The sequence below is a fragment of the Hippopotamus amphibius genome, chromosome 11 (assembly GCF_030028045.1).
Source record: "Hippopotamus amphibius kiboko isolate mHipAmp2 chromosome 11, mHipAmp2.hap2, whole genome shotgun sequence".
Classification (NCBI taxonomy): Eukaryota; Metazoa; Chordata; class Mammalia; order Artiodactyla; family Hippopotamidae; genus Hippopotamus; species Hippopotamus amphibius.
In genome coordinates, this window is record NC_080196.1 from 35,702,269 (window position 1) to 35,713,036 (window position 10,768).

The window sequence follows — 10,768 nt, forward strand, 5'->3', positions numbered from 1 at the left end:
AGCACAGGATGCTTGGTGCTGCCCAGGGTGTGGGTTCTGCTCTGGCACCATTGGGCGGTGAGGCCCCCACAACCCTTTCCTCTCGCTGGGCTAAAGCTCCCTCACCACACAATAGTTCCCCAGCCTCTGCTCCAAGATCCTGGGACTTTATGACCTCACCCAGGATGGAGAAGTGGGCTTGGGATAGAGAGGGGTGAAGGGGGAGCTTCTTAAGCCCTCAGTGTCTGGGGGGAGGGAGGAGAGGGTCTTTGGGGCCTTTGCCTGGTTCTCCCTTGACTTCCCACAGTCTCTTCAGGCAAAGACCAAAATGGCTTCCCCCTCACGGGGCCCTGTGAGGCCAAAGGGGCCTAATTTAAAAAAAAAGAAAAATTCCAGGATGAAAATGACTAAGAGGGCAATTTCCTCCTTGCAGAATGGGAGATCAAATCAACGTTGGAGCAATTAACGTGTGAGGGAGAGAAGGAAAGGGGGCCGGGCATGTGGGTGCTGATGGTGGCTGGGCTGGGGATTAATCTCAAGGTCAAGTGGAGCTGTGGATGACCTTGTGAGTTGGAGCCAGCCCAGGCGCTGGCACCTCCTTCCAGTTCCAGGCCCTACCCCACTGCCGGGACCTGCCCACAGCCTGGGACCTCCTTCTCAGCCCTTCCTGGGGCAGATCCTGGACTCTGGCTGGGAGATACCTGATGGGGGAGGCGTGGGAGTGTGGGGGTGTGGGAATCCCAAGGCAGTCCTTCAGGCCATTGAGGACCCTCGCCTACTCCTATCTGTTCTTCCCTTTCATCTTGGGGGCTGTGTCAGTGGAGTGGAGAGCTGCCCTCCTGCTTCCTCAAGCAGCCGCTCAAGACCATGGTATCCCTGCTCCACCTGCCTGTTGGCTTCCTGCCTGGAGATTCCTTCCGCCTGGCCACCACCTGCAGCTTGGGAAGCAGGGTCTGGACCACCCATGGGGCCGCACAGAGGGTGTGAGTGGGGGCTCTGCCCACAAGAGGGCGCCACAGAGCCAGGAGACAGCAGCTGCCTGCCTACCTGGCCGGAGGGGATGGGTGTGGGGGAGGTGGGGGTTGTCTTGGCTTAATCGTGCTTTTCAAGCTGTCTGCCTGGGGGCCCCGTAGGTTTGGTTCAAGCAGGCACAGGGGCTACCTTCAGAATTTTAGTAAGCCACCAGAAAGCGTTCATGTATCTGAGACTGGTCTGCATGACCCTTAGCCCGTGGCTGGAATGGAGTCGGCCAACAGCTTCTGACTGGCGGTTATGAACATCTCTGATTAAACACGAAGAGGATGCAGTCTTCATCTACACTCTTTACTTGGTAGACAACACCTTTCCAGACGTCAGGTCCACGAGGGGGAAATTGTTCTTAAAAAGGTGGAGTGGACGAGGGATTGGTGTGAAAGCAGAGATGGGCCTGTTGAACCCCTTGTTTCACTGAGGAAGCCCCCACAGCCTTGAGAACAAGCAAAAGTGTGAAAAGGTATTGTGGTCTGGGAAGGGGTCCAAGCCATGTCGGGGGAGGACATGCAGCTGTAGGTTCTTTGGGTCCCCTATGGAGACCCACAGCCGAGCAGGTACACTGGGTGTGAGGGTCCCGCCATCCTCAGCTCCACTCCCTGTATCTGCCTGTCCTTTCCCACCCGCTGCTGGCTTCTCACCTCTTGTACTGAGAAGGAGTTGGGATCTGAGGCCCATGAAGTAAGACAGACACACTCACCAGGGTGTGCACGCAGGAAGGAGGCTTTCCACCCCTGCCATCTGCGGAGCATTTCCCTGCTCATTCAGACAGAAGGCTGAGACTGGACTCTGGGCCCTGCTGAGGACGGGCTGGGGGCGGGGGGTGGCGCTGGCTCTGTCTCCTCCGTGTTGGGAAGTCTTGGACGTCCAACAGCATCTCCTCCCAGTCCTGCTCCACCATCTGTAGAACAGGGCTGTCTGGGAAGCAGGAAGTGGAATGAAGACTGGGGTTGGGGGTGGGGGTGGAGAAGCAGGACCTCAGAATGTCCTTTTTGGAGTTTCTCAAGTTTCCATCACCCACTGGTCCTTCAAATCAGAGATTCTTCACTGTTTGGAGACATCGGCTTGGATGAGCGTCTAATAAACTGTGGATATCAACCCCCTCCCAGCCTCCTAACAACAAACCCTAAGTTTAACCCTCCTGCTTCCCTCCCCATCTCAGAGCCTGGGCCCCTCTGTGCCAAGTGGCACGTCAGCTGGAACAGCTAGAAAGAGCTCCTTCAATTCACCTCCTGTCCTTCACCTCCTAAGACCTTCGCCTCCCAGGGTTCAACCCCCATCCCCCTCTCGGGCTCCTCCAGCCTCATCTTTTATCTTTGCTCTCTCTTTTCCGACGGGGGCAGTGGAATTTATACAATATTTAAGCAGCCAGAGCCGAGTCCGGGAAGATATTATTAATGTAAAAGGGACGGGCTGCAAATGCTTTTGGACCTGGTTACAATTAGAGGGTGATTTTTCTAAAGGTCAATGAATTCAGATAATATCCACAGGGGGGAGAGAAATTTAATACCTTTTTAGTGAATTAATTAATTATAATATTATATCGGCTTGGGGTTCTTTTCCAGAGTGATTAAGGGAGCGATCTGTCTTCTGTGAGGCCGGGGAGTGGTGCCTGCCGCCAGGGAGGACCTTGTCTCGGGGCACAGGCTGGGGGTCCTTCCCTCTCCTCTCACCCTGGCGGTGGCCAGGGAGCTGGAGGGGCTGCAGGCAGCAGGGGAGGCAGGCAGGACCCGGTCTGGGCCAGGACAGGTGCAGTGATTGGCAGTGCCCTTTGCCCTCAGCCTGGCCCTCCTCCTGCTGCCTGGTCACTGAGCCTCACACTGTGGCCTGAGAAGCTGAGGTGTGGGTTACGGCCTCCTCCTTTACACTTGGAGAAACTGAGGCCCACTGGGCTCAGTTCAGGCCCCTAGTGGGGACCTGAACCCCACTATGAGTTGACAGACTGGGGTGTCTTAAATAACAGACGGGTGCTGGAAATAACAAGAAGGCTCTCCTCACCTCCCATTCCAGGCCTTTTGGGAAATCTCCATTGGCCAGTGTAGTTCTCCTTTTGGAAGAAAGAGGCTCTTTAAGGGCATAGCATGTGCCCAGGCTCTGTTTGTAAGATGAAAATGCCCCAGGAGTGCTGATAAGTCAAGTTGCTGTGAGGCCTCGAGAGGAAGTCGCTAAGCTTTCTGATGCTGGAGGGACCTGGAAGCACCCTGGGGAGTGCGCCTCTCACCCACTTGTGCATTCATCCATGAGCTTGATCATTCAGTCACTCAACAAACATTGGTGGCACACCCACTCCTGTGCCATTGTGGACAGACTGAAATAGCCCTTCTCGAGATCCCATCCACCACATCTGGAGCCCCAGATGCTTATCTGAGCAATGGAGAATGGGCTGGTGAGACCTCGAGGGTCCCTTTCCACCCAGACAACAGCCCTCGCCTCCACCTGAGGACGGGAACCGGCTGGGAGATGATGGTTATTCATTCCCTCAGGACCCCCTCAGTGCCAGCTCTGTGCTGGGTGCTGGGGATGCCCTGGAGGATAAGGGACAGTCCCTACTCTCTAGGAGCCCATCCCCTGGGGGGGTGGGGGGGTGAGGAGACAGATTCATGAACAGCCAGGATGATTCAGTGAGGGGGTTACAGGAAGGCAGAGGTGATATTAAATTGAATCATGAAGGACCAGGCTGACAAGGAGAGGGAGGGGCATTCCAGGCAGGGCGCACCCGGGGTGCCTGCGGACCAGAGGGCTGGGGAGACCGGCAGCAGAAGGAGCTGGGGGACCCAGGCATGGACCTGAAGACTATTCCACGAGGCACAGGTTCTGGGTACAGGAAGGCAGAGAGCAGCAGAACTAGGCGGGCCTGTGTTGAAATGTGGGCTCTGCCATGGCTTGCCGTGCTCAGGGGGGCGAGGGTGACTTTCTCTGCCTCGGTTCCCCTCTGTAGCGGGGGACTGCCATCTCTACCTCCCAAGGTTGTTATGGGAATTAAAGGAATAACTGAAGGGAAATGGCAGGCACAGCATCTCGCTCAAGGTGTGGCTCCAGACTTACTTCCAGTCGGCCTTCGACGGGTGGGGGTGGGGGGGTCACGGCCCTGTCCCTGGTTGTGGGGACAGCAATTCCTGTTTCCCCCGCAGGGGGCGCCCGCGAGGGCCTAGCCTGGGGACCTTTCCGGGGCAGCGGGAGAGGAGCGCTTTCCTCCCCTCCTCGCTGGGCCCCTGCGCCCCCTCCCCACCTCTGTCCTTCTCCTCCGCGCCCCTCCCCCACCCTCTCCCCCCTTTCCGTGTGCGGCGGGCCGGGAGGGCCTTCCCATTGTACTATCTTTGGGCCCTAAATTAAAATTGATGACATCTTGAAATGAGCAGTGAGGGTAATTTTGCTTCTGAGCCGGGATGCTAATGAGGCCCCTTAATGGCGCGAATGCCGAGCTGACGGGTCGTGTGTCACGCGCGGCGGCGAGGGGGGTAATGGCCGCGGTAAGTGCCGGTAATTACACCCTGTCTCGCTGTATTTTGGCAGCCCTGGCGGGAGAGCGGGGGCTCCATCACCACCGCCGGGGGCGCCCCCACCCACCGCGGGCTTGACAGCCAGAGATACCCCCCTCCGCCCCGCCGGGGCCCCCAACTCCAGCCCCTCCCGAAACCAGGGGCCTGGGGCTCAGCCCCGCTTGCACACACTGTGTGCAACAGCGCACACACAGTCGGCACAGTTACACCTCTGTGCCCCCCGCAGCCTGGGCACACACCCGCAGTGTGTACAGCACCTCCATACACGCCCGTGCTCACCCATCACGCTCCCCGCCGCCACGCTCCATACCCCGGGAACACAGGGAGATCATGTACACACCCTGTGGCACACAGGTACGTGTGCGCACAAACTCGTCCTCAGTGCGCATGCGTTCAGCGCCTGCTGTTCTTCAAGTCTCTTCTCTGTCATCCTCCCGACTCTCCTGAGCTGGGTACCGTGGGCCCCGCTTTATGATGCAGACACTGAGCTTTCGGAGATGAGGCAACTTGTCCAAGATCACACAGCTGGGCAGTGGCAGAGGCAGGAGTGGAGCTCAGGTCTGTCTTACTCTGCAGTCTCGGCACCCGACATGTGTCCTCTCCTGTGTGCCACCTCATACACCTCTCCGAGTACAGTCACACGTGCGCCTGCACGTGCACGTGTATTCGTCACACCAGGTCACATATAACCGCTGTGCACCCAAACACGGCTACCGGTGTCCCGTGCGCACAGTCACCCAGGCACTGTCGGCACACAGGTTCGTCAGTGTGCTTAACACGCCACACGGTTACACACACGTGCGTACCTGCTTGGATCACATACTTCATACTCTGTGCACACACACGGTGCTAGTCATGCAGCTCTAGGCTCTGGCGTCTCAATTTCTAAAGAAGGGAAATAAGTCCTGCTCCACTTCCCTCCCAAGTAGTTAACTATTGCTAAGGCAGAATGACAGCGACGCAAAGGTGTGTGATGTGCCCTCCTCCAACGCCCTGTGCAGAAATGCACACCGGGTGCACACACAGACGTTCAGAACGTGTGGTGTCTAAGCTCTCCGTGCATACAACATGCAGCCTCTAGACACATTTCTGAGTAGACATGATCCACATGCAATGACCACACATGCACAGCCCTTGGTGTAGGGCCCCAAGTGTGCATAGCAGTGAAATGGGAAACTCCACAAAGCCCATAGTTCCTTGTCATGTGTATATCCTACCACCAACCCCCACCCCGGCCAAATGTTTATCAACCTGATTACAGTAGAGGGTAAAGCATGGACTTTGGAGTTTGACTGCCTGGGTTCTTGGTCTGGGTCTATCACTTTACTTGCTGTGTGACCTTGAGCAAGTTACCTAACCTTTCTGTGTCTCGTTTTCCTTCTCTGTAAAATAGGATAGGGATGTTGTGAGGGTTAAATGAGTTAACAGATGTAAAGCACTTAGTGCCTGGCACATGGTAAGCCTCTAACAAATGTTGGGGCAAGTTGTGTATTGGCAACAAAGGGTGCATGTCAGGATGTGACAAGCACTGAGGGGTGGACAGTGGAAGGCAGAAGACAGAGTGCCCACTTAGCCTGGGGTGGTCAGGGAGGGCCTCCTGGAGGAAGAGGACTTTGGGCTGGGCCTTGAGAAGAACTGTAGCCACTGTTTCTTGAGCACCTATTCTCTGCTGGGCCCTGCATTAAACACTCGGTATGAATTAACCCCTTGAGTCTTCTGTGACCCATAGGAGGTAGGTACTGTTATGTCCACATTACAGATGAGGAGAAAAAGGCCCAGAGAGACTACGTAACTTGTCCAAGGACACGAAGGGCTGAGATGAGAGGAAAGGAGGGCCTGGGAATTCCAGGTAGATGAGCAGCATGTGTCAGAAATAGAGCAACAGATGGGAAAACACCCCCAGGGGTCTTTCCTTGATACACTGTAACAGTTTCCAGATAATAGAGGGGGGAGCATCTGGAGGGATGTTCTAACCTAATCGCTCTGTGTCTTGCACTGACAGACAGAGGGTAGCCAGCCCTGCCCCACCTCTCCTCTTCCCCCTACCAAGGACCAGTTAGGGAAGGAGTGAGTCATCCTGAACATCCTGGCCCTGGAGACCAGGCCTGGCCCCCTGCAAAGGGACCAGTAGAGGACTCAGGAGGGCAAGAAGGCATGGGAGGAGGTGACGAGGGGCAGTGAGCAAATCTCTGCCCCCAACCCTGAAGCCAGCATGGCCACACCCCAAGGGCTGGTTCCCTTGGATTCCTCCATAAGGAATAAATGCTCACCAGGGCACCGAAAGCTTTCCCCAGCAGGCCACAATATCCCTTTTGGCTTCATGTCCATTAAAGTGTCTCAGGGACTGCCAAGCTGGTCCACTCACCATCCTTGAAGAGGTCAGAGATGTATTTTTCAGCTTTTGCACAAGCTCTTCTCACTTGCGGTGCCTTGTTCGATACTCAGCCAATATCAGTGCCCCATCCTCCACGAAGCTCTTGGTTCAGTCACTTTGGGGCCACCGCACCCTGTATCCGTATCTCAAGCCCTTAGGCCAGTGGTGGAACATGAATGAGGGAATACACCTCATCTGGCCGGGTAGCTCTTTGGACAGTTGGCCTAAGCCCCTGTCCCCTGCCCTCTGCAGGTTCCTCTCTCTTGCCTGCTCTCAACGCACTTGGTCACCGGTCGCCCCCCACAGCCCCCTGCCCCCAGCAGCCTTCACTCCGGGCACCAAGGTGCTTTAACCCCTTTCCCTAAACCCCGATTTTCCCCCAGCCAGTGTCCCCACATGTACCCCTAGCCCTTCTCATCCCACAGGACCCTTTTTGCGCGGCGCCCTCTTGCCAACTTGGAGAAGGGGCATGGCAGGGCAGGACGAGAAGGGGTTTGGGCTTCTGAGGCTTCTCCCAGTCATGGGTTAGCACCTCAACTCCTCCCCTTTCTGGGGGTAGGAATTTGGGGAAGCCCTGCACCCGTAACTTCCCGCTTTGGGGTTGTTCTTTCTGCCAGGGGAGGGGGTGCCCCGGTCCCCCAGGCTGATGGGTCCCTGGAATGGGTGCGCACCGCCTCCGGCCCGTTGGTGTGGACAGCCCCTGGCCCATGGCAGGCGGGGGAGGGCGTGTACACTGTGGAATTGTAACTGAGAGTGGGGTCCAGCTGCTTGGAGAGTTTGCTTTAACTTGGATGCCGGCAACGGGGGTTAGGGGGGAGGGCGGAGGGCAGACGCCTGTCCAAAGGCCAACTCCCCAACTCCCACACCAGTGGGCAAGAGCTTTTATTGGCTGAGGGAGGGGGCCACATGCACAGAAACCTCACAGTCAGCTCTGACAGTCATCTTGAAATTGACCATGCAGCGGTCTGACCCGTGTAATCTTGATTGTTTTAAGTGCAGTTAATCTTCAGTTCCAGGGTCAGTTTGTCCCCATTTCCTTGAGGCCAGTTCTTGGAATTGTGGCAGCTTATACCACAGCTACATTCTGGTCATCATGTAGTTAATTTCTTCCACCTGGTGGGGGTTTCAGTATCTATAAGACAGCTCACAGGCTACGGCTCTGAATATTCTCTACAGCCCTTGAGGAGGAACTAAAGGTCCTTGACGATGCTTACTGACTAAACTATTGTTATTTAGTCTCCTTGGACTGTTTTCCTTTGTTTCTGCAATTTCTCGCTTGTCTGATAAAACTTATTCTTTGGCTAAAGTTTTTCCACAGACAAAAGGCAGATGGAGGGGGACTTCCCTGGTGACGCAGTGGTTAAGAATCTGCCTGCCAACGCAGAGGACACGGGTTTGAGCCCTGGTCCAGGAAGATCCCACATACCTCAGAGCAACTAAGCCCTTGCACCACAACTACTGAGCCTGCAAGCCACAACTACGGAAGCCCACACGCCTAGAGCCCTTGTGCTCCACAACAAGAGAAGCCACCGCAATGAGAAGCCTATGTACTGTAATAAAGAGTAGCCCCTGCTTGCTGCAACTAGAGAAAGCCTGTGCACAGCAGCAGCAATGAAGACCCAACACAGCCAAATAAATAAATAAAATTATATATATATATATAAAACACTTAAAAAAAAAAAAGCAGGTGGAGGACATGGCGGGGAAAGACCAAAGGGTCCTTCTCTGTTTCAGGATCATATCACTTATTGTCCAAATCTGGACCCTTTAAAAGTGGATGGAGGCCCTGTGAATAATGACATCAGGGCGATAGGTGAAATATAGGCCTGTCCTGGGAGAAGCGAGATGTGTGGTCACTAGATCTATATGCAGTATTGGTCTCCTTCCTGCCCACACCTCTGGTAGGATGCGCTGGGGCATCTGTGTGCCCCCGCTGACTAGTAGGCTTGGTCACCTCGGGGTCCTCAGGAGCCAACACAGCCTGCGGTGGGGGAGGCATATAGAGAAGGTCACAGCTGGGGGCAGAATCTCAGGGGGGGAGGTGACATCCTAGCTATTGGGAGTGGCTTCCAAGGCTAGACAGTGGAGAGGAAATCTGAGAGGTGGGGAGGGGTGGGGGACCCCAAATCCCAAGATGCTTTCTTGGAGGTACCAACAACTTCCATTACATACAGATAGTGACTGTTGCTCTTATAAAGCACTGGTTTTGCAAGGCTGGCACCCCTCTGGGCACTTTTCATGCATTCTCTCACCTAATCCTCACAGCAAGCCTTGGGGGTGGGGGTGGTAGTATTATTATCCCCATTTTACAGAGGGGAAAGCTGAGGCACAGAGAGGTCGAGGGTAACTCACCCACAACTTAGGAAGAGCTGGGATCTGAACCCAGGTGGCCTATGCCTGTTCTCTGAGGCCCTGCTCCTGGCCTATAGAGAAGTTACGCTTTGTCGCTGGAGGCGGATGGCTCCACGGGAAGGGGCAAGTCACCCTCCATCCAGGTCCCAATTCTGCAAATGGTGAGATCTGGGAAATTCTGCAGGACGCAGCAGGACTAGTAGAAAGTAGCTTAGCTTTGGAGTCATACCCGGTTTAGCTCTGGCTCCATCGCTTACGAGATGTGTGAAGCCCCAGGTACACTTCTCACTCTCGTGGAGCCTCAGTCTTCCCCCTGGAAAATACCTGTTCTGTTGTGTATCAGAGGCTCCAGACACTAGGCTGTGGGAGGCGATCAATAGGCACAAGGTGGGTATTTCGTGAACATTGGTTCCCTGTCTTCTTGCTCTCCAAGCTGGGCCTGCCCTGGGCTCCCCGCATCCCAAGGAGGCCAAACTCAGGGCTCCAGAGCCCACAGTTCCATCCTGATTCGGGCCAGAGATTTGAAGGAGGAAGGCTGCAGACTCCTGAATTTGAGATGCTCAAAATGGTAGAAGTTGTTATCATTTAGATTATTATCACAGAAGGGCATTCGCCTTCAGGCCAGGGCAGCATGAACTTGTCCAGCTGCTCCCCCGCTACCATCAGGACGGGCTCAGAGACTGGGTTGGGGTCGGGGGGCACCGCCTACCATGGGCCCCGCAGGTACCTTAGCTGGTAGGTTCTAGAAAAGGGAAGAGGGAGGAGGAGGCTGCTTCCTAATGAACAATTAGTGTCTGCTGAGTGGCTAATCTTGTGGTTGCATGTAATTAAGAAGCTAATTAGTGCTGTGTCAATTAAGGTTTAATTAGTCTCTTCTTCGGAGAAGCCTGAAAGACCCTCATGCTGGAAGCCTCTGGAATGGAAGGTGGGGTGGGGGGAGGTGGATTCTAGGAGAGACATCAGGTGTTACAGGGGAGCCCCTCTTCCTCTTGTTGTACCCCCTGCAGTTCTGGGATCAGTGACTTATCGACCCCTGGCCCCACCCCCACTGGCTCTGGTCATGGGGATTTGGGGGCCACGTGAGGCTCTCCCCCATCACCAGCTTTGCTCACCCCAGCGAGCGATGACACCCCTGCACAGCTCCTATAAAAGGGGGCCCTTAAGGCATAGCACTCCATTCTCCACACCTGCTAAAGCCGGTAACTTCAGCTGCTCTCCCTTGAGGAAGGTGAGGAAACTGGGACCCAGAGAGGTTAAGTAACTTGCTCAATGTCACACAGTCAGTTAAGTGGCAGATCTGGGATTCAAGCCCAGGACGGTCATGTTCCTTCTTCTTGCTTGTCCTCTCCTCTGCCTCCTACCTGAGCACCCCACCTCCCTCTGTCTCTCAGCTAGGACCTGGCCTGGTGGCTGGGTGCACAGCAACCCTGGTTGCCCTCCTGCAGACAGGAGGAGCATGCAGGTAGAGCATGGCAGCGGGGCCCCACCTGCTTGGCTGTCCACAAGGGGGGGTCTTGGGACGACAGTTGCCTTT